Genomic DNA, 27614 nt, shown 5'->3' with positions numbered 1-27614 from the left:
ATGGTTGCCCTCCCACAGGCTACCTTTACCGTTCCTTCTAACCTGATTCTGTCTGTATAAATAATGGGTGGAACATGGAGTAGCTTACAAAAAGCCCCCTTTAGAAGGCCTTCTGGATGTAATCTGTACTTAGCAGTTTATTTGCCTCTGTTTTTTGGCCTCTTGCTAAGTACACAGCTTCTTAATATAGTTAGGAAATTACATGCCACATTTGATGGGTGAACTGCTAGTTAAATCAGATCACCTCAGCCGTTTTGTTCTGCGACTGGTTTGACATGGTGGTGGGATTCAGTGAGGGGCACCAAGAGGTATAGATTTGTTGGTTGCTGTCTTCAAAGAGCTTACCACTGGTCTGGGAAGGTATTCCAGTAGTTCCCACCCGTGGCCGCAACTAGAATCAGCTGGGAGGGAGCTTTAAAAATTTACACCGCCTGGGCTCTACACCAGACAACTTAAGTAGGAATAGCTAGGCGTAAAGACCTGTCATTGATTTTTGTTTTTAAAGCTTCCTAGCTGATTCTAATATGTAGCTTCCCTCAAGAACCATTGCATTACATGCACATAAGTAACACGCTTAATTGTAAGACTCACTAGGGATGCTTGTTGAAAATTCTGATTCACGGGCCCTTGGAGATTTTGATTTCATGTGGCTTTGAATAGTCGGTGAGCTGAGCTACATTTTTTACACGTGCCCCTGGTGATTCATGTGATCAGGCATGTTGGGAAAGTTCTGAGTTGGTGTACAAGACAAGGCTATCTAACTGTCTGTGTGGGATGTTAGGGTGACCACTGAAGTGTCTTCCACCTCCCAGAGTCTGATCTCAACAAGTTATGAAAGGCATGGTGCAGAGTCTAAGTTCTAAAATGCAAGGGTGGGGAGGTGTGTGCTTTGATGCATAGGAGGCCTAGGGGGGGCAAAGCAATTTGGGCAAATTGTCTTTGTAAACAGGTGCTCATAAAGGTCTGTACCCTCCTATGCATACAGCCAGCCCACCCCAAGGCAGCTCCCTTTGGAGCAATCATCCATCTTACTTGCCCTCCCACAGTCTACCTTTACCTTTCCTTCTAACCTGATTCCGTCTGTATAAATAATGGGTGGAACATGGGGTGGCTTACATAAAGCCCCCTTTAGAAGGACTTCTGGACATAATCTATACTGGAAGGAAAGGAAATGCTGTCTCAGGAGAGACTCAACCAGATTGTCGTGGAGGAAGAGCCAGGGTCTGCATAAAGCCCGTACAAGTAGGTACCTAGTAAATGTCCATCACTAACCTGGACCCATTCCCAAGCTCCCAGGCAGGTAGAGCTTTGCAGAAAAGAGCCACAGGCTATTATGCCGAAGCTCTGCAGGGCAGTGAAGAAGTCCCAAGGACCAGCATATGCCCAGAAAGCCCAGGGGTTATGTGTGACCTAGAAAACCCTTGAGGACACTCTGGGATTCTCACCAGTTGTGGGGTGGCAGGAAGGAGGTCAGGAAGGCAAGGTTGATGAGTCCAGTTGCTCCTCATTTGAGATGTGAAGGGTGTCTTGAAGCCATGTCACTCAGATTAACCAGGCGCCTCTGGAAATGACAGCACTGGCCCCACAGCGCCTGGTGTCATTTGTGGGGCTTTGGGAGGGATGTATTTCAATTATATGTGTAGACTCACCTAAGTGATGTGATAAATGCATTGAAAGCCTGAAGGGAGAAGTGTTGCATTTGAAGATAAAGGCGAGATCTGTTGGTCCTCCGGAGCCAAGGCTCAGAAGGTACTGAGATAAACAGGCATCAGTCATCACTTACATTAGTTCCTTTGTTCATTCATCCATTCTTTCAACATATATTAGTGAGCATCTGTGATGTGTCAAGCAGTGTGCTAGGCACTGGGGAAACAGAGAAAAAATTGCCATGATCCCTGCTCTCCTGGTACTCTCTTCGAATTCCAGTCTCTCTCAGGTTATCTATCCAACATAGGTATGGAGGTCACACAGAGACAGTGAACTTGCTCGCCTCTCTAGGTGTGCTCTACCGAGGAAGCAGGGAGAAGAGGTCAAGCTGCAGATTCTCTGAAACCTTTGATTGCATGGGCTCCCAGGGCCACAGACTCACAGTACCTCTGACAATGACATCAGTCATTGAACTTCAGTTTACTGAAGGCCTCCTGCTATCCCTGTGGCTGGATCCAGACTTGAGGGAACTCAATGAGCTGTTCGGCTGATTTCCAAAAAGTGGCTGCTTATGGGGCAGAATGAACTCATGCCCACTTTGAGATGACATCACTTTCCAAAGCATTGGATCTAGGGGGAGGACGTGGAGCCAAGAGTCCACAGGCAGAAGTGATGGTCGTAGTTAGATGGATAACTACCCCTGGATTCAGGAGAAGTTGGATGAAAAAGGCATCCAATTTTCAGCCAGTGGAACACGGACAAAGTCTGGCTCCTTAGGAAGAGAAGGAGCCATCAAAGTCTGGGCTTCCTTTGAGCAGGAAACTGGGGTGTAAAGCATGGCCCAGGCAGAGCTCTCTTGCAGGAGCTGGATGCACCTCCTGGAGTTAGGGTTTTCTGCTACTAGAGGAAGGTTCAGAGCTGTGGACTCTTCAGTCTGGTGGGCGTAGGGCTTGCAATATATGGTGGAGTCACATCATACAAGCTTTTGTTAAAGAAACCAAAATTCAACTGAGTGAATTTCAAAGATGTTATTGACTTTATTCAACCATTCATGAATTGGACAGCATCCCATCTAGCAGCTGGAAAGGAGCTCTGAAGAGCTGTACAAAAAGCGAAAGACTTATAGGCAGAAGGGCGCTGGACCAGGAAGTTAGTAAAAAGTGGATTAGTTGTGGCAAGGTCACTTTCCTTTGGGGTGTGGCAGGGTTGTATCAGGAAGATGCTGGTGCAGATGACTCTCCTGATTACTAGTGCTGAACAGGTGATTCCTGATTGACTGGTTTAAGAGCCCATTTGTGGGAGAGGCTGACACTGAAATGAAGTTTTGGATTGGTGATATGGGGCTTAGTGTAACCTGTTGTCTTGTTTTAAACACTTTTAATTTATCCAAATTCAACCATTTAGCTTGGACAGGAAAGAGGATCCAGGATGGGGGAAAATAACAATTTAAATAGTACAGACTGGGCTTCCCTGGTAGTTCAGTGGTTAAGAATCCGCCTGCCAATGCAGGGGACATGGGTTCGAGCTCTGGTCCAGGAAGATCCCACATGCTGCGGAGCAACTAAGCCCGTGCGCCACAACTACTGAGCCTGCGCTCTAGAGCCCATGTGCCACAGCTACTGAGCCCGTGTGCTGCAACTACTGAAGCCCGCGCACCTAGAGCTCATGCTTCACTGCAATGAGAAGCCTGCGCACCTCAACGAAGAGTAGCCCCCGCTCACCTCAACTAGAGCAAGCCTGCACGCAGCAACGAAGACCCAACACGGCCAAAAATAAATTAAAAAAAATTTTTTTTAAACAAATAGTACAGACTAATTCACCTACCACCCCTCTCCCGCTTATGCCCATTGAAAGTATGAGATTAGAGATGCCTAGGATCTTGGTTGAAAACGTGCAGATTCTGAAAGCCCATGTCAATGATACCTGAGTATTTATTTTTCTTCTCTTAATTTTAACTTAAGATTTTGTAATGACAAAACTTTACATATATATTAGAACTGGTTACACATCACTGAATTAACTATGAACAACTAGTCACCTGAGTACTCTAAATAGATGCATGTATATATGTATGTTTCTACATAGAGAAAAATTACCCACTATGCCTTTTATTATTACCACTGCTAATAAGACGCAGATATAACTGTGTTGATTTCTCTTTCTACCACTATTCTTGGAAGGCCCAATTCACCCAGCCACTGTATTTCTTCACAAAGACCACAAAGTAAAGGGAGTCCCTATTTCCTCATCCAATGCCTCTTCTATTCAGTGGTTACAACAAATACGTTAAGATTTATTGGCGCCAGTTATAACCAAACCATTAGGAGAACCTTCAGGTTTACACTGTACGCAGAAGCTCTCTCAAACATGTGGACTCAGTTTAACCTTTTGCTATGTAACTTAAATGCTTCCCTGGTGCTTGCATCCCTTTTCTGCTGCACAGACCCTTCCTAAATGCCTCCTGTGACCTTGTATGGCTCTGCCATTGATTACCGTTGACTTCATTTGCATGTAGCTTTTCTCATGAGGATGCATGATTGTAAGGGTGGGGGAGAGTTCCCATTGTCAGGGCAACCTGGAGTCCTGCGTGCTGTGCTCAATTTAGTCTCTCCCAAAATTTCAACTCGGCTTGGTCACACTCCAACTGTATTCTTGGCTTCCCTCCCTCTTGTGGTAGAAAGATGCAAAGCAGTCTACGGTTCTGCTGGCTGCTTCTTCCTGTTTTGACTGTCTCTCCAAAGGTCTCCTCCATTTGCAGACTCTCCCCTCTTCTTACGAGTTTAATTCCTTTCATTTCTTCTAATCTGGATAGGTGTTGCTTCTCCAGGACAGCACCTTCTCCCTCAGTGCTGTCACTCCACAGATGTTACTGTGGCTCCATTATTAACTTCTGACCTTCTTCACCTGGGTGAGGTGCGGCTCTCAGATCTGGCTTTCTCCCGATTCTGGTCTGAGTCTGATTTCCCTGTTGTCATTCTGGTTTTATGTTCTCTGCTGTTTGTGGTACCAGGAATATAATATACAGATTGCAGGGGTTCCCAATCGCTGTCTGCCGTTCTTCCAATCTGTGCTCTTCAAGTCCGGTAGTTTTGATCTGTATTTCTACATTTCATCTGTATTTTTCATCAAGCTATTTCTCTTCTCACCTGGTGTTGATAACTCATGCAGATGCGGACATTTCTTGGAGGCGTGCTGTTCTTCAGCTTTGCAGGTGCGCCAGCTGTATCTGTTTTGACTGCCTCGGTGCTCTATGCTGCTGTGGGGAAGATTTTTATACTCTTTCCTGGCTTTTGGAAAGAAGAGGCAACCTGTGGTCTGATGCTTTCTGAGAGTCTTCCTCACTCTCAGAAGTCCTTTGGTCTGTGACAGAGCCTGTGACGCTCCTTTAAGTTGCCTTCTCCCAGCTACACATAGTTAATATGTGCTAAATGGTTAACAGAGAATTCACTTTCTGCCTCGTTGCTGTTTTGCTTATGTATGTTGAAAGAATAATGCCATATCCGAGGGTTGGTGGAAAACTGCCATCTCCAGCTTCCTGAAGTTTCTCTGATTTTATAGTATCTGCAGAGAACGTGTTCGGTGCTGAGTTCCATGCGACTAGGGAATGTTGTCTACTCATCTCTGCTTTAGTTTTCATCAACACCTCCTCCACATGCTCTGGGAACAGAACATACTCAGAGCTCATTTGACAGATAGGGGCCAGGAACCTACCATCATCTTACGGTGTCAGAGTGATAAGGTGTACCAGCTGACCTAGGATAAGGTGTCTAGTTGGTAAACTTTGTAGACTCCTGTAACCGGTCAGTCATGCTCTGGAATAGGCTGTTTTTTTCCCCACATGCCTGTCTGCACGAGCCTGTTCCTGTGTCCTTGCAGTTGTCTGGGTCTCTGTAATACAGATGACACCTGGAATCTGATACCAGTGCCTGTTCACCTGTGACTTGTCTACTACACAAAGGGATAGTGGTTACCGGAAGTTAGTCTGCCCCTTTCCCATGAAGGTTGAGTAGATGGGGAGGAAGATAAAGAATTGAGTTTGGACATGAATGAAAAATTTGCATTGCTTATTTGATATGGTGGTGTAAGGAGAGAGCTGGGTAAATGAATTCAGGGTAGAAGCCTAGGCTGGAGATAATAAATTTGGGAGTTTTCTGTGTATAGAATGGTATTTAAAGTCCGAAGTCTGGATAAACCATCAAGGAAGGGAATATCTAACTATAGAGAAGAGGTTCCAGAACTAAGTCCCAGTGTTAAGATGTGGGTGAGTTAAGGAGTTAGCAAGAAGACTGAGAAGGAGAGTAGGGGGGCATGGTGTCCTATAGGCCAAGGGAAGAGAGTGCTTCAGGAAGGAGGAAGTAACAGTGATCAGCTGAGTCAAATGCTGCCTAGAGATGGGTCAAGGGAGATAAGGGCTAAGAATTAATCATCAGAGGCCAGGAGGGGAAAGTGGGAGGGGCGAAAACTCGATTGGAGAAGGTTTAAGAGAGGTTTGGAGACAGCCATACAGACCGTCGTGTTGAGTTTTGTTGAAAGAGAAGCAGAGAGAGTGGGGCAGGTAGAAGAAACACCATTTGCTTTTTGGCGAGAATGAGTCATTCAAGGTAAAAATCATTGCTGCTGGAGAGAGAGGACAGTTGGTGGAGCAGCCTTCTAAAGCAGGTGAGAGGGGGTGGGCTCCTAGCCCATCAGAGCACAGGTGGAGGGCCAGGCTTGGAGCCCAACTTCATGGTTCATCCGTAGTCCTAGGAGGGAGCCTGCAGAGGCTGGGATGGGGGTAGACGTGGTGACAAAAGCATGTAGAAATTCCCCTATTGCTTCTGTTGTCTCGATGAAATAGAAAGTCAGGTCATCAGCAGAAGGTGGGAGGAGGGAAATGCTGGAAGTCTGAGTGAGGGACTAAGTGCAGTGGAGATCTGATTGCCGGGCAGCATTCAGGACCCACTCGGGGTTAATGGTGCTGGGGTGAAAGTGAGACCAGTGAATGTGTTGTGTTTTCCTGTAGTCACATTTGGCCCCTGAGGTTCAGGCAAGGAAGTAGGTGGAGAGTTGGCTTTCACCAGCATAGTTCTAACTGGTGAGCACAATAAAATGAGAATCAAGAGAGGTGGAATTTGAGCTGGGTAGGGAAGAAGGAGGTGAGGAGGCGGGGGGAGACTGTGAAAAGGGAGTAAATGGATTATAGACCTTTTTTCAAATGTTACTCTGGAATCTCCTGGACAAATTCAGTCTATGGAATGAATTTGAGAAACCTGTCTCAAATAGAAGAAGTAGGAAGTGAGCTTTAAAACCAGCTGTTCTGATTTCTAATTTGGCGCTTTAACTGCCCCCCAGTAGAGGGAGAGTGAGTGAGTGAGGGGTGTGTGTCCCCGTGAGCAGAGTAAGCTGTGACAGAAGGTGTGGCACACCTCCTGGGCCCTCCCAGACTTCACCCCTGGGCACCCCGCCCCGCGTCAGCCCAATTCAGAGCATTGACTGGGGAAACTTTGGGGGACTGAAACCTACCAGGCCCGCCCACCTTCCTCACTAGCATTGTACTCTGTAATCCCGTTTTCTTCCTCAGAGTGTCTCTCTTTTTTTTTTTTACGGTACGCGGGCCTCTCACTGCTGTGGCCTCTCCCGTTGCGGAGCACAGGCTCCGGACGCGCAGGCTCAGCGGCCATGGCTCACGGGCCTAGCCGCTCCGCGGCATGTGGGATCCTCCTGGACCGGGGCATGAACCCGTGTCCCCTGCATCGTCAGGCGGACTCTCAACCATGCGCCACCAGGGAAGCCCCAGAGTGTCTCTTTTTAAAAACACATTGAGGTGGATGGACCTAGAGTCTGTCATACAGAGTGAAGTAAGTCAGAAAGAGAAAAACAAATGCCGTATGCTAACACATATATATGGAATCTAAAAAAATGGTTCTAAAGAACCTGGGGGCAGGACAGGAATAAAGACACAGACGTAGAGAATGGACTTGAGGACACGGGGAAGGGGAAGGGTAAGCTGGGACGAAGTGAGAGAGTGGCATGGACATATATACACTACCAAATGTAGAACAGATAGCTAATGGAAAGCAGCCACATAGCACAGGGAGATCAGCTCGGTGCTATGTGACCACCTAGAGGGGTGGGATAGGGAGGGTGGGAAGGAGGGAGACACAAGAGAGAAGAGATATGGGAACATGTGTATATGTATAGCTGATTCAATTTGTTATAAAGCAGAAACTAACACACAGTTGTAAAGCAATTATACTCCAATAAAGATGTTTAAAAAAAAGATATCGGCTTTTCAGGTGGAAAAAAAAAACATTTATGTTTGTAGCTTCTGCTGCTGCTTTTGGCAGCCTGTTCTCCATGAGAATCACGTGTCCTCCCTCTAAACCCTGCAATGCCTTTCTTCTTGCTCCCTGCCCGCTGGGCTGGAGCCCGGGGTCCACAGTTTCCAGTCCCTGGCTCCCTCCGTGGGATAAAAAAAAAAAAACCGCGGTTTGCTTTCTTTCTCCTTCCCATAGCTGCTTCTACCCTGAAATTATTCCTACTCTTTCATATCCATTTTGATTTCTTAATAACTTGTCAAACCAGAGATGTCATCGTGTTTAGGGTTGATTCCAAATATGCGAAGTTTGCCTCCTGATCAGGTGCCTGAATTTCACACCACGCACGCACCAGGCCAGTCTCCAGATCTTTCGTCTGTGCAGAACCATTAAGCTGGCTCAGGGCTCTTTGCCTTTCTTTTAGCCCACTCTAATACACGGTTTAATTTCTGATCCGTGGCCAGAGGCCTCAGGTACCTGGTGTGTCATGCAGCCTTAGGCTATGATCTCTCTGTTCTGAGGCAACCCCAGGCCTTAGGACTAAGGGGCAGAAATTAACTGGGGGTGGTGTGTTGGTGACTCAGTGGCCGTTTCAGGTGCTTTCAACTGGCTCACTCTGGAGGCCAAATCCTTACGGAATCCCAGCCAAACTGGATGGCACAGTGCCAGCCTCTGGCACTAGGCAGCCAAAAGGTCTCTATTCATTTTTCCCTCAATTTATCATTCACTAGAAAAATATTTATTGAGGACTTTCTTTCAGTGCCCCTCAGAGTGTGGGCCATCTTAGAATTGCCTGGGGACAATTAATGTAATTTCAGATTCCTGGGCTCTTCCTGGGTCTAATGAACTGGCAGCTACAGAGCTAGGAAGAAGGAACCTGTATTTTTAACAAGCTCCCTTGTGATTCTAGGCCACAGTGAAGTGTGACAGTGACAGTTCCGTGTGGTTGTAATAACTGAGCCTGGGGAGGGTGAAGTGGGAGCATACTAAAGAGAAAGCCTTCAGAAAGCCCGTCTCCCCCACTACATGGATTTCTACAAGGTCCTACTTTAATCAAAATTTGGGCTTCCCTGGTGGCGCAGTGGTTGAGAGTCTGCCTGCCGATGCAGGGGACACGGGTTCGTGCCCTGGTCTGGGAAGATCCCACATGCCGCGGAGCGGCTGGGCCCATGAGCCATGGCCGCTGAGCCTGCGCGTCCGGAAGCTGTGCTCCACAACGGGAGAGGCCACAGCAGTGAGAGGCCCGTGTACCGCAAAAAAAAAAAAAAAAAAAAAATGTATATTTAGGTCTTCCACCCATTTTTTGACTGGGATGTTTGTAAGCTGTTTGTGTGTTTTGGAAATTAATCCCTTGTCAGTTGCATCATTTGCAAATATTTTCTCCCATTCCGTGGTTTGTCTTTTCGTTTTGTTTATAGTTAAAATATATATTTTAACTGTCACACTTCCTTGAATACAAGATACGTACCGTTGATTATAAGATCTACTAAAAAGTTAATAATGGCATTTCCGGGGGGAACCGCTACTACATTCTGTATGTTACGTATTCGTATATTCTTAGCTCTAAAACCTTTGTTTGCAAAGAAAGGTGTATCTTAGAATCGAGGAAGTAGAAAATGCTGAAAAAAAAAACTAATTTAAAAAGCCACACGTAATCAGTGTGTTCGAGACCAAATCTTCATGCTTGGAGACTGCTCATGATCGCCCTGGCTTATTTGTGCAGCCCTTGGAGTAAAGCTCCCTTTGCCATCTCTGTGTTCGTTTGAACTTTGTGTAAATGTACTATTAGAAGGCTGGTAGTTCTCTGTTAGTCTTTTTAAAAAATTCAGGCCTGAGCTTGTTTGCTCACAGACAGTGATATAAGTGAGCACACTATTACTTTTCTGTATGATTCAGGATTTTCTCAGTACTATGAAACTAAAACAAAATACAGAAATAAACTGGATGTCAAAGCTGATTGAAGACTGCAGCAGTCATCCTACCCCTGGCTTTAGTGCTCATCTTCCCCAAAACCACCTTATGTTTTGAGTGATTGATTCTACATTACTTACATGTTTTTGTATTATAAATGCATATATATATTAAATAGCAAAAATACATTTATGCCAAAGGTGTTCCTTTCTGTAAGTTTTCTGCATTGATGTTCTGATGATCTTGTTTGAAACAATGATTTCTGTTACTAGACGTGGTATAACAGTGGTTAGGAATCCTGGTCCCACCCTTACTACCTGTGGGACCTGGACAACTTAACCTCTATGCCTTATTGTCCTTAACTGTAATGTGAGGATAATTTCGGTACCCCCCTCACAGAGTTGTAGTAAGAATTAAATGAGATATCTTGGATAAGGCCCTTGACATGTGCCTAGCACATAGGAAGCACTAATGGTGTTAAATAATTATTTAGAACATTTTGTGGAAACCACTCATATAGGGGAGACAAGCAGAACATCTTCTTCCACTGCCCACTCGCTGTCCAGATCTTCTCCTCTCTGACTGGTCCTTTCCTAGCTCTCAGCCTAGCCACTTAGTACCTTTCATATGCATCTTTGCCAATCTTACATTCATGTTTTTTGAATTAGTTTTTCCGCCAAAACATTGGCCACCTCCTCCACAGAGCCTTCTCTGACTATCCCTGAAAACTCAAAGGAAAAGAGATCTTTCCTCTAAGCCCTCTCCCCCAGACCTAAACGTCAGTAGCATCAGCTGGTGCTTTTCCCAGATTCCCCTATCAGGAGTTGCCTTTTAGGTGCCTCTGTCCCTTTTCCCTTTCAAAACACCATTCTGTCTTCTGGCATCAACCACAGTTCCCCAGACATGATTATGTATTCAGTAAATATCCATCAATAGGCTAATTTCACAGAGGGGCTTTGTGAACCCACCCAGGTTGCCCTGGCTTCCAGGCCGCCCAGCTGTCAGCATATGCAGCATAGGGTCTAGGTTCAGATGAAGGAGCTGCTGTTGGGAAGGACACCGCTAATGCTGGACAGTGGGCTGTCCCCACTGTACTGCCGTCTGCTTTCCCTGCTGTGCTCCAGCTCAGCGCCATGCTCCCTTCTCCTGTGACAGGTAGAGACACACACAAAAAAACCCAACTAGTGAAAAGTAGGGGGACTGTAATTTATTGGAATGTTTACACAGGGTTTGTGTGTAATTAGTAGTTAATTTCTGTGACACAGTTGGCCTTCCTGGCTTGGAACCTGGCTCTGAAATGCCCTTAAAGAGACCCAGACCTAAGAGATGGCAATCTGAGACATGGTTAGGGTTTGGGAACAGAACAAAGAGAAAGTATGCCCTGTTTTCTGTGATGAAATCACTTTCTGCGGCTGAATCCACCTTTTACAAGTTCCATTTTTTACCTTTGTGAACATCAGCTTGGGACTTGATACTTACACTGAAGATAGGGGGACAGCCACTGGACCCCTTTCTGCCATGAGCCCTGTGATCGCAGGCAAAACACTTATGTCTCTTTGTAAGTGTCAGATGAATAAATAAACATGTGTTAGTCTTCTCATTAGTAATACGCGGGTAATACCACCAGCTGTTCCTAACCTCAAGAGTCTTGTAGCAATTACATGAGATAAAACATATGAAAGTGCTTTGAAAAAGACCCTCATTCTTTGCTTTATGAGTGCTTTTTTTTTAACATCTTTATTGGCGTATAATTGCTTTACAATGGTGTGTTAGTTTCTGCTGTATAACAAAATGAATCAGCTATACATATACATATATCCCCATATCTCCTCCCTCTTGCGTCTCCCTCCTTTTTGCTTATAAGAGCTGTGTACTTATAAACTCGATTTTGCTAAGTGAGCTTTTTTTTGTTTTTTGTTTTGCTTATTCGAATAGAGTATCTGATTGCTGCTGGGGGCATGTAAGGCAAATTCTCCCATCATGTTTCCTTTTCCTTAGCTTCCATTTGCCCTATGTATTGGGAGCTCTCATGGCCTGTGCTTCCGCTTTTGAAGTGTAGTGTTATTTATATTATGTGCATGTTGAAAAACATACCTGTAGTTGATGCTAAAATGGCTTCTGAACACATTTTAAGTATTCATACCAGTTCTTACTAACTTGAATTACCTCTGGATAACTGGCGAAATGCTGATGTTACAGCTGCTCTCAAATTCTAACACACTTCAGGACTTTCTACGCTTTGTGTTAGGGCAGACCTGACGTTTATCTCCAGCAGTGTTCCTGAATGGGCGGGGACTGAGCCCTTGATGAAGTTTTTAGCAGTCTGGCATAATGAGAAAATAATAGCAATACAGTTTTTTTGGAAGCTAAATTTGTTCAACTTGAAGTTGAATTTTCAAAGTTAATATCTTTTCTTGGCAGAAGAAAAAGTTAACAACTGTGTGGCAAGCCTATATTCTTTTGTATTTGTTTTGTGAAAATTCTCTGATCTGTGAAAGTTGAAAAAAAAAAACTATGGTTATATAGATTTTATCTATATAATAGATTAATCTATTAATATAATTATACTGATGTAAATAATTTACTTGTGAATGCACAGTATTGCTATTAGCAGCTTGGCATGTGAGTTTTTTGTTTGTTTGTTTGTTTGTTTTTCCCCATTCTGGTGACAATGAGCTTTTTACATTAATTTTAATAGGAATTAATAGTTGCTTATGTGACTTGTCGCCAAAGAACAAATATTTTAGAAAACCAGTTAGGCTAGCATAGCGAATACCATAAGGAATAGGTAGTATTCAACATTGGGTTGTACTCAGAAGATCTGGGTTCAAGTTCAGGTTTTATTTTCTGTCTATACTCCCCCCTCCCCCATACCATGATCTTAGGCAAGTCACATGACCTCAGTGAGACTCATCTTCCTCTTCCCGTTAAATTGGAACACTTAGTTCATATTATGGTTGTAAGAATTAAATCAGAATGTATGAATGAAAGGGCTTTGTGCACCCAGATATGCTTTATAAATTAAAGGTATTGTTAAAATAGTTTAAGGTTATGAACAGTGATGTTTAGAGGATTTCTGTTTTTGAGCTTCACAATAATCGATTTTTCACATATCATCTTTAAATGTGTTTTGGCAGATATGGTCAGTGGGATCCCTAGGAAATAAGGCAGAATATATATTCAAAATATCGTTAGGATCTTTCTCTTTCCTTTGTGCACAAAACACAGTACCGTGACCTTTTCCAGCTGTTTCCTTGATGATGTAAAACAGAGCCACCACTCCCGGAGTCTTTTGTATAAAAAGAGCAGGTTCCTAGATGAAGCAGAAAAGAAAGGGAGTGTGGGAACGTGAGTAAAGGGACCTCACCTTGATCTGAATGACCGAGGTGTGCCTCCACCTGCCTTCGGGGGTGCTGCTCGTTACAGCTGTGCCATTGAATCAGAGAGGCTGCTCTTCCTGATTTGGAAGGAAAGGCAGGATTGAAAGGGCAGCAGGCACGCGCACATCCAGGTGATCACGCCTCCCTCACCGCCAGTCGTGATCACATTCGAGCTCTTGGCAACGTGTCCCCCAAACCCAGGTGGGGCTGGGGTGGTTCACCAGGCTGGCGCATCTCTGTCACAGCCTCCCTTTCTCCCAGGGTTTCCAATCAGGGCTCTCTCTCTCTCTCTTTCTCTCTCTCTCTCTCCGTCTTCCTTCCCTTCCCCAGGTCTCCCACTCTCCTCTCTCTCTGTGACAGGTTCCTCTTCCTTAGCAGGTGGCATTGGAGTGGCATGACACAGCCCCTCAGGGAGCATGCCACCTGAATGGCTTGGGAAGAGCAGAGAGGCACCCATGGCTAATAGCTAAGTCACCAAGGTCACGCTCCCCAAAGAGTGGGCAGCGGGGTTCCAGTCCTGGGAATTACAGACTCTGTGGCCTCGTTGGGCCAGCAGTCTTGGTCTACCCTCCAGGACCCCAGTCTACCCGGGAACACAAACCTTGCCTGTCATCCTGCATTACTAGAAGCAGCTGTGACTGTCGGCCCACTGAGCCTGGGAAAGGTTACCGTGGAGAGTACCCGCCCCTACTGAGTCTGTGTGCACGTGTGTGACAGAGTGAGAGGGAGGACGCGTGCCTCTCTTTTGTACCCAAGTTATTTATTGCATTTGTCTTACGACTTCCATTTAGAGCTAAATAAACTGCAAAGTGGGTTACTTAGCCAGATCTCGGGCGTCTTCAGCAAGTGGGGAAGTGGGCGGTGAGGAGGGAGAAAGATGGGAGCTTGGGCAGAGGAGATTCAGAGAAAGGGGCCAAGAGGAACAAGAGGTGGCTTTTCCCCTCCCTTCAGATGGGTAAGGCATGTGTGTGCTGTGGCTTGTCCAGAGGGAGCCCCTTTGCTGGAGGACCTTGAAGTGCTTTCTCTGTCTCAGGCATTTGGGAAGCAGCCTCCTGTGGACATTATCTTGAGTTACAATTTATGGATAAAAAAAAAACGAAGGCATGCCCTGCAGACTGCATGAAGTCTGCAGTGAGCTACCCTACCTGGTAAGGCAGCTCCCCACCTCTGTGCCCGCCTGACATGATCACATCTCTTCCCTACGTGCCCTGGTCTTAAGCAGCCTCACAGAGGGGACACACGCAAGGGAGAGTGTCCTTAGAACATATTATAGCCACCGAATCCAAATGAGGTCTCATCTCCACAGCACAGTGTCCCTCCCTACCACCATGTGCCTGTCTGTGTGCCTATCAAGCTCGAACTCCCTGCAGGCCCAGGGAACTCTGTCATTTCAGGAGACTGTTCGTCGATCAAAATCACTCATGAATTCTCTTTTGCACAGATTTGATAAAGGGTCTTTCTTGAGTACCAGAAGTACTGTACATAATTCATAACATGAAGCAAGATGCAGTAGAAAGAGTGAGAAAAGATAATAAAACCTGGGAATTAAAAGTTTTAAGCTTTGTTACAAGCTAGGAGAATGAGTCAGCAGCACATATGTCTTGAGGGAGAGCTTTGTGCCGAGCTGGTTTTGGGGTAGGGGCCCAGGGGTTCCAGAACGGAGGAAGAAGATTGCCCAGGAGTCAGAAGGTAGGGGGTGTACAGGGAGACGGCTGAGGGGCGGGGAGGAAAGGGGCAGGTTGTGAGTGGGGGTGAATTCCAGCTCGGCCCTGCCTCTTCCCCTCGCGTCTAAGGAAGGAAATATCCTGGGGCCTTAATCATCTCCCTATCTCTCATTTCTCTCCTGGTTTAATTAAATTCCTGTTCTAATTTGGAAGAGCTTGCATATCCTTTTCTGCTGTGGCAACCAATCTCTTTTTATGAGACCCACCCTGGCGCTCAGGCACTGAGACCTCAGCGGGGACTTGGGTCCTCTGTGGCTTTTGCGGTCATGGACAGTTCAGAAGTGGGCAGAGGTTGGCTGGAGAGGAAAAGGGGCTTAGCTTGCTGTTGTCAGTCATCTTGTTTTCCGTGGCCTCAGTCTGCGACCTCCCCTTCCACCACCTGGAGTGAAGCCTCTCCTCCCATCCGTAAGTCTTGATGTCTTTCTCATTGTGTTACTTCTCCTCTCGTAGGACAAAACATGCTTTGTTGGAATCTCTGGACATTCAGTAATGCCGTAAAGAGAGATGAAAGACAAGACATATGTGGATAATAATACTAGCTACCATTTATCATATACCTACTGTGTGCCAGGCACTGTGCCGGGTCCTTTACCTGTGTGGCTTCTAGTTCTTACAGTAGCCTTGAAGTTGAATCTGATCATTCCTTGTTTTACAAATGAGGCAACTGAGGCACAGAGAGGTTAAGTGACCTGCCCAGGGTTGTTCAGTTATTAAGGTAGAAAGCCTGGATTGGAACCTAGTGTTGTGTCACTAGAAAAGCCCAGGCTCTTTCCACTACTCCCTGCTGCCATCAGTTAGAACAGATTGGCAGAGGAGATGGTGGATGATTGGGCCATTCAGTTCAACTTAATTTACACAACAAACTTTAGGCAGCCTCCTCATTGCCGGGATGGTAGAAGGTATTTTGTGGCTCCTTTTGAGGAGAGAAGACAGACTTGTGTTCAGTGGATGCAATGATAAAGTGTTATCATCCCTTCCACCCTTGTGGACTGAGTGCTGTGAGGACAACCAGACGATGGCCGTATTCTGTCTGAGGTGGTCAAGAAAGGCTTTGCAGAGAAACCTCACAGTGGCTTGCTTGGCACAGTGATTGTTTGGTGGGTTCAAGGAACAACAGGAAGGCAGGAGCACTCCAGAAGGGCATGGAGGGAAGAGGGATCAGAAAGCCAGTCGGGGGCTTCCCTGGTGGCGCAGTGGTTGAGAGTCCGCCTGCCGATGCAGGGGACACGGGTTCGTGCCTCCGTCTGGGAAGATCCCACATGCCGCAGAGAGGCTGGGCCCGTGAGCCATGGCCGCTGGGCCTGCGCGTCCGGAGCCTGTGCTCCGCAACAGGAGGGGCCACAGCAGTGAGAGGCCCGCGTACTGAAAAAAAAAAAAAAAGAAAGAAAGAAAGCCAATCGGGACCAGATCCCATTGGGCCTCGTTGGGTTTTATTTCACGTTCGATGGGAAGTCTTTGAAGTATTTTGAGCAGATGGGTGGTGTGACTTGATATATGTTGAAAGATCACTCTGGCTGCTGTGTGGAGAACTGGCCATGGTGGGCAAGGGTGGAGGTAATAGAAGGTGATGGTGGTGAAGTCTGGGATGGTCACGCTGGCAGTGATGAACGGTGGTCAGATTGGGCTGTATTTTGAAGGTAGAGTTGGTAGGACTTGCTGATGGATTGAATGTCGGGTGAGAGAGAAAGGTGGGGACCAATGATGGCTCTTCAGCTACATTAGTGTATTAACAGTGGTACCATTTCCCGAGACAGGGAAGCTTAGAGAAGGGGCAGGTTGATTGACCAGGGTCAAGAGTTCAGTTGGGGGTATGTTAAATTGGAGATGCCTATTTGATGCATCTTAGGTATCCAAGTTAGTGGTGTCACAATGAGTGAGTAGTTAGATACATAAGCCTGGAGCTCAGAGGAGAGGGCAGAGCAGGAGATACACATTTGAGAAGCGTCAACTTATTAATGGTTTTAGAGTTATGGGCTTGATTGGCTGGTGCCGCATAGGGAGAAGGTATAGATAGAAAAGAGGATTAAGGACTGAGCTCCGAGGAACTACAACTCAATGTGTATTCGCCTAGCAGTGGCCCTATTATTAAGGCCCTAAGAACTTCGGGGTTTTCTCTCAGAGCTATTTCTTTTGGAATTTAGCCCAAATGTAATATTATTAATTCTCCTAGGACATTAGCAGGATAATAACATGCTCTAGGGCCAGTTTGTCGATTATGGCAGGGACTTCTTTACTATAGGGAAGGCAGATAGGAGTTCCCACCACCAGCCAATGAGTTGGTTTAGGACACATACAGTTTCAGGTGTGGAGAAAGCTCTTCAGTCCAAGTCTGTTCTGGTTTGGTTTTTTTTCCTTTTGTCTGCTCCTCTTCTATAAAAATTATATTTTCCCTCAAGATGATATTGCTTGTTAAGCTTGGTTTTTATTTGTGTAACTGTACTCCTTTACATTCAAGACATTTATCAGGGGCCTACTCTGTGCTAGACACTGGGCTGAGTGCTGGAATGCTCCTTTTCCAACACAGGACTCCTCTGAAAATTTCTTTACTGCTCAGTCATCTGCTCTCTCCCAGCTGGTCTCGATTTGTTTGCACTCCTTGTATTATTCACCTGTACACCATTATTCAAAGCTGTTACATCATTGATTTTTTAGATACTGTAGCTACCAAACCTCAGAACCATTCTTCTGGTTTTTTTCTCATACCTCACATTTAATTCATTGCTAACTCCCGTCAGCTCCACAGTCCCTATTTATCCAGACTCTGACCACCAGTCTGACCTGCAGCACCGCACCCTGGCCCAAGCCACCACATCTCTTGCCTGAGTTACTGCAGTGTCTCCCTGAGTGCATCACTGCCCCACTTCAATCTGGCCTTTTGGGACTTCCCTGGTAGTCCAGTGGTTAAGACACCGAGCTCCCAATGCAGGGGGCGCGGGTTTGATCCCTGGTCATGGAACCAAGATCCCACATGCCGTGTGGCTCAGCCAAAAAAAAAAAAAAAAAAAACCAAAACAAAAAAGTCTGGCCTTGTGACCCTGGTACATGTAAGTCAGCGCGCGTCTCTCCTGCGGGGAACCCTCCAGCGGCTCCTCCTCTCTCACTGAGTGAAAGCCAAAGCTCTCGCCGGGAAGCCACAGGACGCTGTACCATCCGCCCCTCCCCCCTTCTGCCCCTCTCCTCTTCTCCCCTCACTCATCTCCTCCAGCCACAGCGGTCTTCTTGCAGTAGACACACCAGGCACGTTCCTGCCTCGGAGCCTTGCAATTGTGCTGTCCTGCTGGAATGTGCTTCCCCAGAGATCAGAGTGGGCTCACCCTTTCCCCTCCTCAGGTCTTTACTCAGTGCATCCTTTCATGCTCACCCTGTTTAAGGTTGAATTTCCCCTTCCCAGTAGTCTCTATCCCCCTTCCTGCTTGCTTTCTTTCTTTCCAGAGCACTTAACCTTTTACCACAGTGTATATTTTAACCATTTATTTGTTTGAAGACTAACTCATCCCATTACAATAAGCCTCGGGAGGCAGGAATTCTGTCTTACTCACTGCTTTGAAACAGTTGCTGCTCAGATCAATACCAGGCACGAGATGAGTTTTTAATAACTATTTGCTGAATGAATAAATGACAGAATACGAGCCCACAAGGGAGGGGTTGTGGTCAATGCACCGTATCTGTTATAGTTACTGTTACTCCCCTGGCTATTGCACCAGAACCTCTGCTGATGGGTGGAGTGCATTTGTGAGATGGTTGGCTGCCATAAGGGACCTAATCTGTGCTCTCAGAACAGCATTCCCATTCGAGAAGCCAGCTGGCTGCCACGGGGGCGGGTGTGTGTGTGTGTGTGTGTGTGTGTGTGTGCGCGCGCGCGCGCACGCGCGCGTGCGTGAGCCATTCACCCAGCTGTCCTTAGCAGCAAACTGACCATCCCAGGTATGAGGTTAGATAAATCCACGCAGGGGCTCACTGAGGTCATATTCACAAAAGCAAGTCATTCTTTTGAGGGTTCACGAGATCTAATTTTATGCATGAAGATAACTGTGAGATCTCTGGCTGGGAGATGGGGGAGGTGATCCAAATTCCCGAGGGAGCCCTCATGACGCCTTCATCCAGGTGCTACAGCAAGCCTCCAGCCCCACTGAACAGAGTTTGAATCTGTGAATGAAGTGGAGGTCAGTGAACCTTAAAACCAGGAAGGAAAACCTACTGGCCGTAAGTCCTGGGAGACCTCTTGTTTATATCCTTGGGGGTATTTAGTGTCGTGAAAGGATCAGGGTGAGGCATCACAGCAAACAATTATATAGCATATATTGTACGCCAGGCACTGTTCTATGTACTTTATAGGTATAAATTCACTAGATAGTCTCCACAACCCTTTCAGATAGGACTGTTACACCCCCATTTTACAGTTGAGAAGACAAGGCCATCTGCTCCCAGAGTCTGTACCCTTAATCATTATACTACAACTGTCTCAAAATAAGTGTGGCTAACTGGCCATTTAGGAGAATAGAGAGGTTGTTTAATATGCTTACATGTTATGTTTTGATTTGTGATATTATTGTGGGGAGTAGCTGTGTGTGAAAACTGATGTTTTTATGAGGCATGCATATGTGAACACTGTAATTAGTATTTCCAAGAGAGAACAGGTATTTTTCCCCCACTGCACCTAGCTGGAGACTTTGCTTATGACACCTTTTTTTTTTTTTTTTTGAATTTTCATAAGAGAGAATGTTAAAGTAGGGCTGTCCTTTCGATGAAAGTCCTGGAGGGTTTGGGACCCTTGAAGACTGGTTATATGCTATTAAGCATTTTTCCCCTTTGATCCTCTGTACTAAGAAATTCTTGATTACCCAGGAAGGATTCTCTAGTGATTAGAGGAGCTGGTTTCTTGTCCTCTCCTGTTTTTGCCTCTGCCCAACTGTCTTCCATCCCTGATGATGGACGTGTGCTGACTCACCATCAGGTGTCCAGGGCTAGGGGGTCAGGTTTGCAGCAGCCCACCTGTGGACCTCTGAGGGCACTTCAGATGGAGAGTGATGGTAGAAGATGAGCGACACTTGGTGGTAATGCAGCTTGGGGATTGACCTCTGCCCCACCCCCCTCTACACTTTGCCCTGCCCTGTGGGTAACAGAGCTGTGGGTAACAGAGCTGGCCAGCTCTTCTTACTCTGTTGGGTTGGCCAAAAAGTTTGCTTGAGTTTTTCCGTAACATCTTAATAGAAGCACTGATTTTAAGAGAATGGCCAGGCTTCTTGTGTTTGCTGGACTCATCCTGATTTGAAAGGAAGGTCCTTGTGACTCCCATGAATGGTACCCTGACGTCCAGCCTTCAAGTACCATTGCCTTCTGAGGCCTGAGCAGATGCGGAGTTCCACCTTGACCCTGTCTCAGACTGGGGTCCCATCTGCCACCAGAGTGTGGGCCCTTGGGGAACCTGCCCCACCTTAGTCAACCTTCCTTTTGGGGGAGTAATCAGGATCCTCACACCCCACTACCTTCCACACAACACAAGCACATCCCACCCATCTTGCAGGCAGCCTTGAGTAACGCCTCTCGTGGAGTGGGCAGCCGTGGAATCATTTGGGAAAAGGAGCCGAGGTTGGCTCCCCTCTCCTTGGGCTGAGACTGGGAAGGGGGAAGGGATGGACCGGTTGGGCGTGGCCCTGGGGGCAGTAGCTACATCAGGACCAGTAGGTTCTGTCTGCACTGCACCAGCCTCACACTCATGTGATTAGGTTCCTGCTGCCACTTTCTACTGACAAGGGTGAGGCTGCTACCAAGTCACTGGAGATGAAATTGGGTCGCCTGTCGCGATTCCTGTGGGATGAGGTAGAACTGTGCTTACTACACACCTTGCCCTACTTTAACCTCCAGCTGGATCTGATCCCACATCCTGACTGGAGGGAGGAGAGGAGACCTCCCAGGGCCACTCTGATCTCCTCGGGGTGGAGGCTTGGCCCAGGCTGCGTCCCTTCACCTAGCACAGGGGCTCTTAACAGAGGTCAGAGTGAATCTTTTCTCTTTTTCTAAGTCCAATTTGTAGAACAAGGGGAGGACAGTGCCCCTGAACCCCTCCTGGTGTGGGAGAGATGAGAATGGCCCCATTTGTCATTCCAAGCGTGGAGGAAGGCACGGGCGATTATTTGTCTTCTCTCAGAGAGCCACAATCTCTAGAGTTCTTCTCTGAGAATGGAAATAAGAGCTGTCGGGAGACTAAGCGAGTAAGGGAGGACAGGGAGAGAAAAGAACCTCATTTTGCTTGTGTTGCGTGCACGCTTCAACATCGTGGATTTAAACTTAGGAGGTGGGCTTCCCTGGTGGCGCAGTGGTTGAGAGTCCGCCTGCCGATGCAGGGGACGTGGGTTCATGCCCCGGTCTGGGAAGATCCCACATGCCGCGGAGTGGCTGGGCCCGTGAGCCATGGCCGCTGAGCCTGCGCGTCCGGAGCCTGTGCTCCGCAACGGGAGAGGCCACAGCAGTGAGAGGCCCGCGTACCGCAAAAAAAAAAAAAAAAAAAAAACTTAGGAGGCAGTTGAGGGGAAAACAGAGAGAAATGAGAACAAGTTGGAAGAACACTGAGATGGGGGAGAAGGAGGCATCACATGGACAAGAGGACGGAGAAGAGGCAGTGAAAGGGAGAGGTAAGGAAGGGAGTGAGGAGCAGGGGCAGCGGGCAGAGAGGGGAGCTGGGAGGTGGAGAGCCTGCGCTGCTTCCCAGATGCTGAGACAGCTCTTCCTGGAAGCCAGACTGATGCCCCAGGCAGCACTCAAACCTCAAGCCAAAACTCATGCAAGAAAAGAACCTTTTTAGTGTGTTTTCTTTAGGTTTTGGAAACAGGAATAACCACCAAAAACGAAACACAGGGGGAAAAAAGAGACGGGGGGCAGGGGGCGGAATCTGTCATGGAGGTATGAAAATTTAATCAACACCCAGTGTTCTTAGCTTATTATCTATACAGCTATTTCCGTCCCCTCCCAGGGGCCCTCGGAGCAACACCCGCCAGGGCCCAGCGCCTGGGACTCATTGTCCTGGTCTTTGTCCTGGGTGGGAGAAGAGACCGTGATCTTCTTGGGAAGTTTTCAGCAGAGGGAGGTTTCAGGCTTTACCTAGTAGGTATTTATGTACGTGGAGATTTTAGCGTAGACTTTTTTCCTGCGGTATAGATATAAACGTGAGGTCATTTGAACATTTAAAAACCCAGTCATGTTACCTTTGGTGTGTGGCTCTGGACCAGTATATCCTGGTTTATGGGATGCTCCTTCCCTATAGCTTTAGAGCCATCACACTGACCTGTTCCCTTCCGTCTTTCTGGTTGCTTCTTCTCCTTGGGGCCCTCATTTCTTCTCACACACTCTTTCCCTGGGAGGTATTGTTGAAAGTCCCTTGACAATCCGCTGATGACTGGAATTTATATTTCTAGCCCAGAACTCTCTTCTGAGCTCCAGGCATATATATCTAATTACCTACTGCCTGCACCATCCTGAAATACCTCAGAATAATGAGCCTTAAACTAAACTCTTGATCTGCTGCCATCCTCTTGCTCCGGTCTCCCCCATCCCAGTACAAAAGCCCCACCACCTCTTTTTTTTTTTTTTTTTTTTTTTTGCGATACACGGGCCTCTCACTGCTGTGGCCTCTCCCGTTGCGGAGCACAGGCTCCGGATGCGCAGGCTCAGCGGCCATGGCTCACGGGCCCAGCCGCTCTGCAGCATGTGGGATCCTCCCGGACTGGGGCACGAACCCGTGTCCCCTGCATCGACAGGCGGACTCTCAACCACTGCGCCACCAGGGAAGCCCCCTACCACCTCTTTAGTGGCACGAGCAGAAGCCTCCTGTCTCCTTGTTTCCTCCCACTCCTTCACCTTCTGTCTCCCATCAAACCCAAATCCTATGGATTCTATCCTCAAAATGCATTCCAGTCCCCCCGTCTCCATCTCCACTACAGCCCCTCTGGTCCAGCTGCCGTGTTCTTTCCCCGCATTGCTGCTGTCGCCTCCTGCCTTCCCAGTTTTCTCTCTTGTGCCTCTTCAATCCATTCTCTACTCTGCAGCCGGAATGATTTTTAAACAATGCACATCTCCCACGTCACTTCCCTTTCCCTTTATTTGGTTCCTGTTGCACTTGAAATATAGACAGAAATCTTTAACGTGATCTGTGAGGGATGTGGCCCCTGTGAGCCTTTCTAGCTTTGCTGGCCCTTGCTTTTTGTACTTTGGCCACGCTGGCCTTTGTCAGAACCATGCAGCCCCCAGCTGCACCAGCCTCAGGACCTTTGGACATGCTGTTCTGCACGTAATGGAATATCTTCCCTCGGAGCCCCTTCCCTTGCTGGTCAACTCCTGCTCGTCTTTTAGATCTCAGTTTTAAGGACATACTCTGAGGGAAATGCTCCCTTGGTATGACTCTAAACAAAGTCAGCTCTCCCCAGAAATCTCAGTCGTGACTCTTTGCTGTTTTTCTTTGGAGTGCTTACCACCATTGTGCTATTCCGGTCATTTTGTAATGTTTTAAATAATGCCATCCCTCCTAATAAGTGCAAGCTCGACGAGAGCAGGGCCCTGTCTGTCCTGTTCACTGTGGTGTCTCCGGAATACGGCACCCTGCCTGGCGCATTGTAGAGGCTGAACAAATGAATGCATCTGCCCTGAACACCTCTGTGTCTGGGGCTTTGATTCAAGCACAGGGTAGGGGTGGGGCAGGACATTCAGAAAGGGATTACCAAGAGTCCTTGGCCTAAGGCCCCTTCCCACCGGGCCCTAATCTGTTTTGTGTCATCAACTTGTGCACGCATGTATGCATGTTTACAAATAGAGGTTTGTACTCCTTGAGGACTGTGTCTTAAACTCTGTGGACACACATTCACTGGGTTTTGTTTTCTTGGATGTATATACACAGACCCTTCCAGCCCATCTTCCAAGATGTATCCTTCCTCCCCTTCCCCACTGGCCTTGTATCCGTGGGATCCCAGAAGGTCCTGTGGCCCAAACCACCACGTTAAGACAACCGAATAGCTGCGTGTTCTCAGCCATGGCGCTTATTCTCTAGAAGCTTCAGCTCTCTGCAAAATGCGAATGAGATTATTAATGGTAATAATACCTTGTCTATCTTTCAGGGTTGTTGTGAGGAAAAGATGAGTTCATTTATGTCAAATACTTTGAAAACCGTACAGCTCCATAAGAGTGTTGGAATTAAGTAAGGATGCTGGGGAGTGACGAGAGATGAGCCGTCACTCAACTGCAGTGGAAAAGAACGTTTCTTGGAGGGGGTGGGATTGAGATTGAGGCTGGAAAGATGGTGTTTCAGGCAGGATCCTGGCAGGAAACAGAAGCCACCTTCAGCTGGGGTAGGGAGAGATTTCATGAAGGGAGTGTTTAAGAGATGTGGTCAGAGCCAGCCAGTGATGTTTAGACCTCAGGGACAGCTTCAGTGAAAGGCCATTTCCACTGTTGGGTCCAGAGGAGCGAGGCAAGGTTGGGCGTGGGGTGAACAGAGCCCAGTGAGAGCTGGGAGCAGGGAAGAGGGACTGCCAGACTGCGATCATACTGGGCAGAGGGACCGGGTCCAACCATAGTCCCGCAACAAAGTCCAAGGGAGTTGGGAAAGACATACCTCCAGCTCTCTCCTCCTGCTGGTGCCTCTGTGAGAAGTGAGAAGGCTAGGGAGCCACATGATGAAGTTCGAAGGGGCTAGCTCTCAGGGCACAGAGAAGGGTAGGGAATGCATGGGGAAGGGGCAGGCAAATGAAGAATAACCAGCACAGGTGGGTATAATTTGGGAAGACAGGCACAAGGAGCGGCAAGGATGAGGATAATGGTGTAAGAAAAAGAGCAGAAAGGCTGGAAAGTATTTAGGGATCAGCTGAAGAAATCAACAGAAAATAGGATTTAAGAAGTAGATAGCGTCAACCAAACCACTGTTGACTGTTACGCTTGGAAGGTTGGGTTTTATCCTGCGAACAAGGGAAGTTATAGATGTTTCAACAGAGAAAACCCATTAGGAAACCTGTGTTTGGAAGAATGTTTTAGGCAGAAGTATGTGGGTGGAGGGAAGCAAGGAGTGACTGGAAGACTGTTGTAAGGGGACCTGATGTGAGGGGATAGGGGGCCTGGACTGAATGGCAGCTGAGTGAGAGTGGAAAGCGCGGGATGAACACAGGGACCGCTGGGAATGGATGAAACCTGGATGTGGAGGTTATCAGCCACCATGTAAGTCCGCAGGAGACCCAGGGGCACAGAGAGGCCCCCAGTCCTGCCATTTCTGGGCGGGATTGCTTCACTTTCCTCTGTACCTCCCTCCCCTCTATCTAGTCCCATGCCAGGGGTCTTTGTGATGCGTGCTTTTCTCTTCTCTTCCTTGGGACATCTCTGCTACAGCTGCCTGCTCTCTTGTTTCTGGAGCCCTCTTCCACATTGCTGATTCCCAATGATGCATTCTTACTGTAAGACTCAGGAATGATGGACGGAGGCTTCTGAGCCTGTGGGGCTGGGGCAGTGGTGTCTCCTGACTGTGTTTCAACCCTTCGGCCGCAGCCTGGACCACGCAGGCAGCTTTAGACTCCAAGGAGAGCCCAGGGTCTGCAAAGGGCATTAATCTTGGGAAGACGAAATGAAGAGAGGGCACTTTTTCCCCCTGGCTTTTTCCTTACACCTGATGGAATGAATGCTTTACCTAGCAGGGCCACCTCCTGCCCATCTATCCAGTGCCATTTCTTTGTATAATGCCAATTCTTTTTTTTTTTTTTTTTTTTTTTTTTTTTTTTTTTTTTTTTTTTTTTTTTTTTTTTTTTGTGGTATGCGGGCCTCTCACTGTTGTGGCCTCTCCCGTTGCGGAGCACAGGCTCCGGACGCGCAGGCTCAGCAGCCATGGCTCACGGGCCCAGCCGCTCCGCGGCATATGGGATCCTCCCAGACCGGGGCACGAACCCGTATCCCCTGCATCGGCAGGCGGACTCTCAACCACTGCGCCACCAGGGAGGCCCAATGCCAATTCTTATTTAACATCTGCCAAGCACAAAAGGTGCATCAGGGCCACATGGAAACAAAGCGAAATGCTAGTGGTGCTCCCTGAGCTTAGACCTGAAATAAGACAAACAAGAAAATAAAACATCACCCTAGGAGATGAGGGCCCTGGGAGAGAGAATGGCCGTGGGGCTCGCTCGCTTGCTTTCTGGTTGTCTGGCCCCCTCTTCTACTCTCCCTTCCTTTACAACCTCTTATTTAAAAGATGTTTGTATTTTTTTCATTTCTTTATTTGCTTTTGTTTGTTTGGTCAGTGGTAAGAGAATGGAGGCGAGCTGTTTGGAAAGGATGCATTCTTAACGGTGGCAGGGATGGGGTGGTGTCACGTGTGATGGGGAAGCAAGCGTTAGGAATAGTAGCCCCGAGTGTGGCCGAATAGAAATAGGAAGAGAACAGAGGGGGCAGGTGACCGGGGCACACCAGACTCGGTGAGGTAGAAGGAGCTCTGGGTCAGGATGGGGAATCGGTGAGGGATTTGCCTGGGTGCTTGTGTGCAAGTTGTAAGAAAACTTGCTAATGAGCCAATACAAATCATCATAATCATTTATTCATCATGTCATGAAGCACTGTATTTAGCTCCTTTATGCATAATCTTATTTAATTCTCACAACAGTTCTATGAGATGAACTACTATTAGCTTCAGCTTAGAGATGGCAAGGCTGAGTGAGTAGCTTGTCTAAGGTCACACAGCTGGTAAGTGGCACAGCTGGTAAGTGGCACAGGTTTATCCCAAACTCAAAGGGGCAAAACCAGGATTGTCGAGGGATTGTTCCACCTGGACCTAGGTCCTTAGCAAGAACTCTTAACTGGGTGGATGGAATTAGGGAAGAGTTGCCAGGACAGAGCACATCTCCACCCATACCCCACCCCCCAGCCCCCCACGTTCTAGGAGCTGGCCGAGAGACGCACCAACACAAGCGTTCATTTGATGGATGGTCACGAAAGGCTGGGGAAAGCCCCGTCACTTTGGTGTGTAGTAGGCACCTTCCTGAGCTGGAGCAGATCTTCTTAGTCTAAAAGCCATGATGGTTTGTTCCCCATGTTGTACGAGAAGAGGGGGCAAGCCTTTTGCCTCCAGTACTGCAGAGAGGGTCTGTGGCCTGAGCAGACTGCCTGAAGGTCAGCCCTCTTAGAGTCCCTGCATATAGTACCAATTGGATAATTTTTCCAGCCATTCCTCTTACCCCTATCTCAAATCATAGACCAGTAACCTAAACATATAAGCTTGAGAAGTCTCCTTCCAAACATGTCTTTGTGTAATTGGGGGATTAGCAAAGCGAATATGAGGAGTTGTGTTGGGAGATACCCAAAAGCGTATCGTTTTCTACAGCAATTTTCTACCTTGCTTGTTCTGTAACAAAGCCAGGCACAGAGTACAGTATTGTGCATCTAAGGTTTTTAGGTTTAAGATGCCAAATATTCTTAATCATTCTTTGTAACAGAGTGAAAAGTTCTGATCCATAGCTACTATCATCTACAGTGCCAAGTAAGATACCTCCTCATTCACTTCTTGAGTATACACAAAACTGCCAGGTTGACTGAGGAACTTTTCCAACCTCAAGGTCATGAAGATATTTTCCTGTCTTATTTTCTGGAAGTTTTATTGGTTTATTTTTCATATTTAGTTTTCATTTCACCCAGAATTG

The 27614-nt window shown here is 47.2% G+C and overlaps 1 protein-coding gene across 3 annotated transcripts in view; it reads left to right on the top strand.

Annotated features, from left to right (window-relative positions):
- The window catches only part of CACNA1E (calcium voltage-gated channel subunit alpha1 E), a gene marked incomplete at both ends in the record, with an annotated part of 301265 nt that overhangs the window by 97160 nt on the left and 176491 nt on the right, over nucleotides 1-27614 (top strand). The window lies entirely within an intron of this gene.

The sequence above is a fragment of the Hyperoodon ampullatus genome, assembly GCF_949752795.1.
Source record: "Hyperoodon ampullatus genome assembly, chromosome: 2".
NCBI classification, from domain to species: Eukaryota; Metazoa; Chordata; class Mammalia; order Artiodactyla; family Ziphiidae; genus Hyperoodon; species Hyperoodon ampullatus.
The sequence above is the reverse complement of the archived record's forward strand: the minus strand, read 5'-3'. Positions and strand labels throughout refer to the sequence as shown.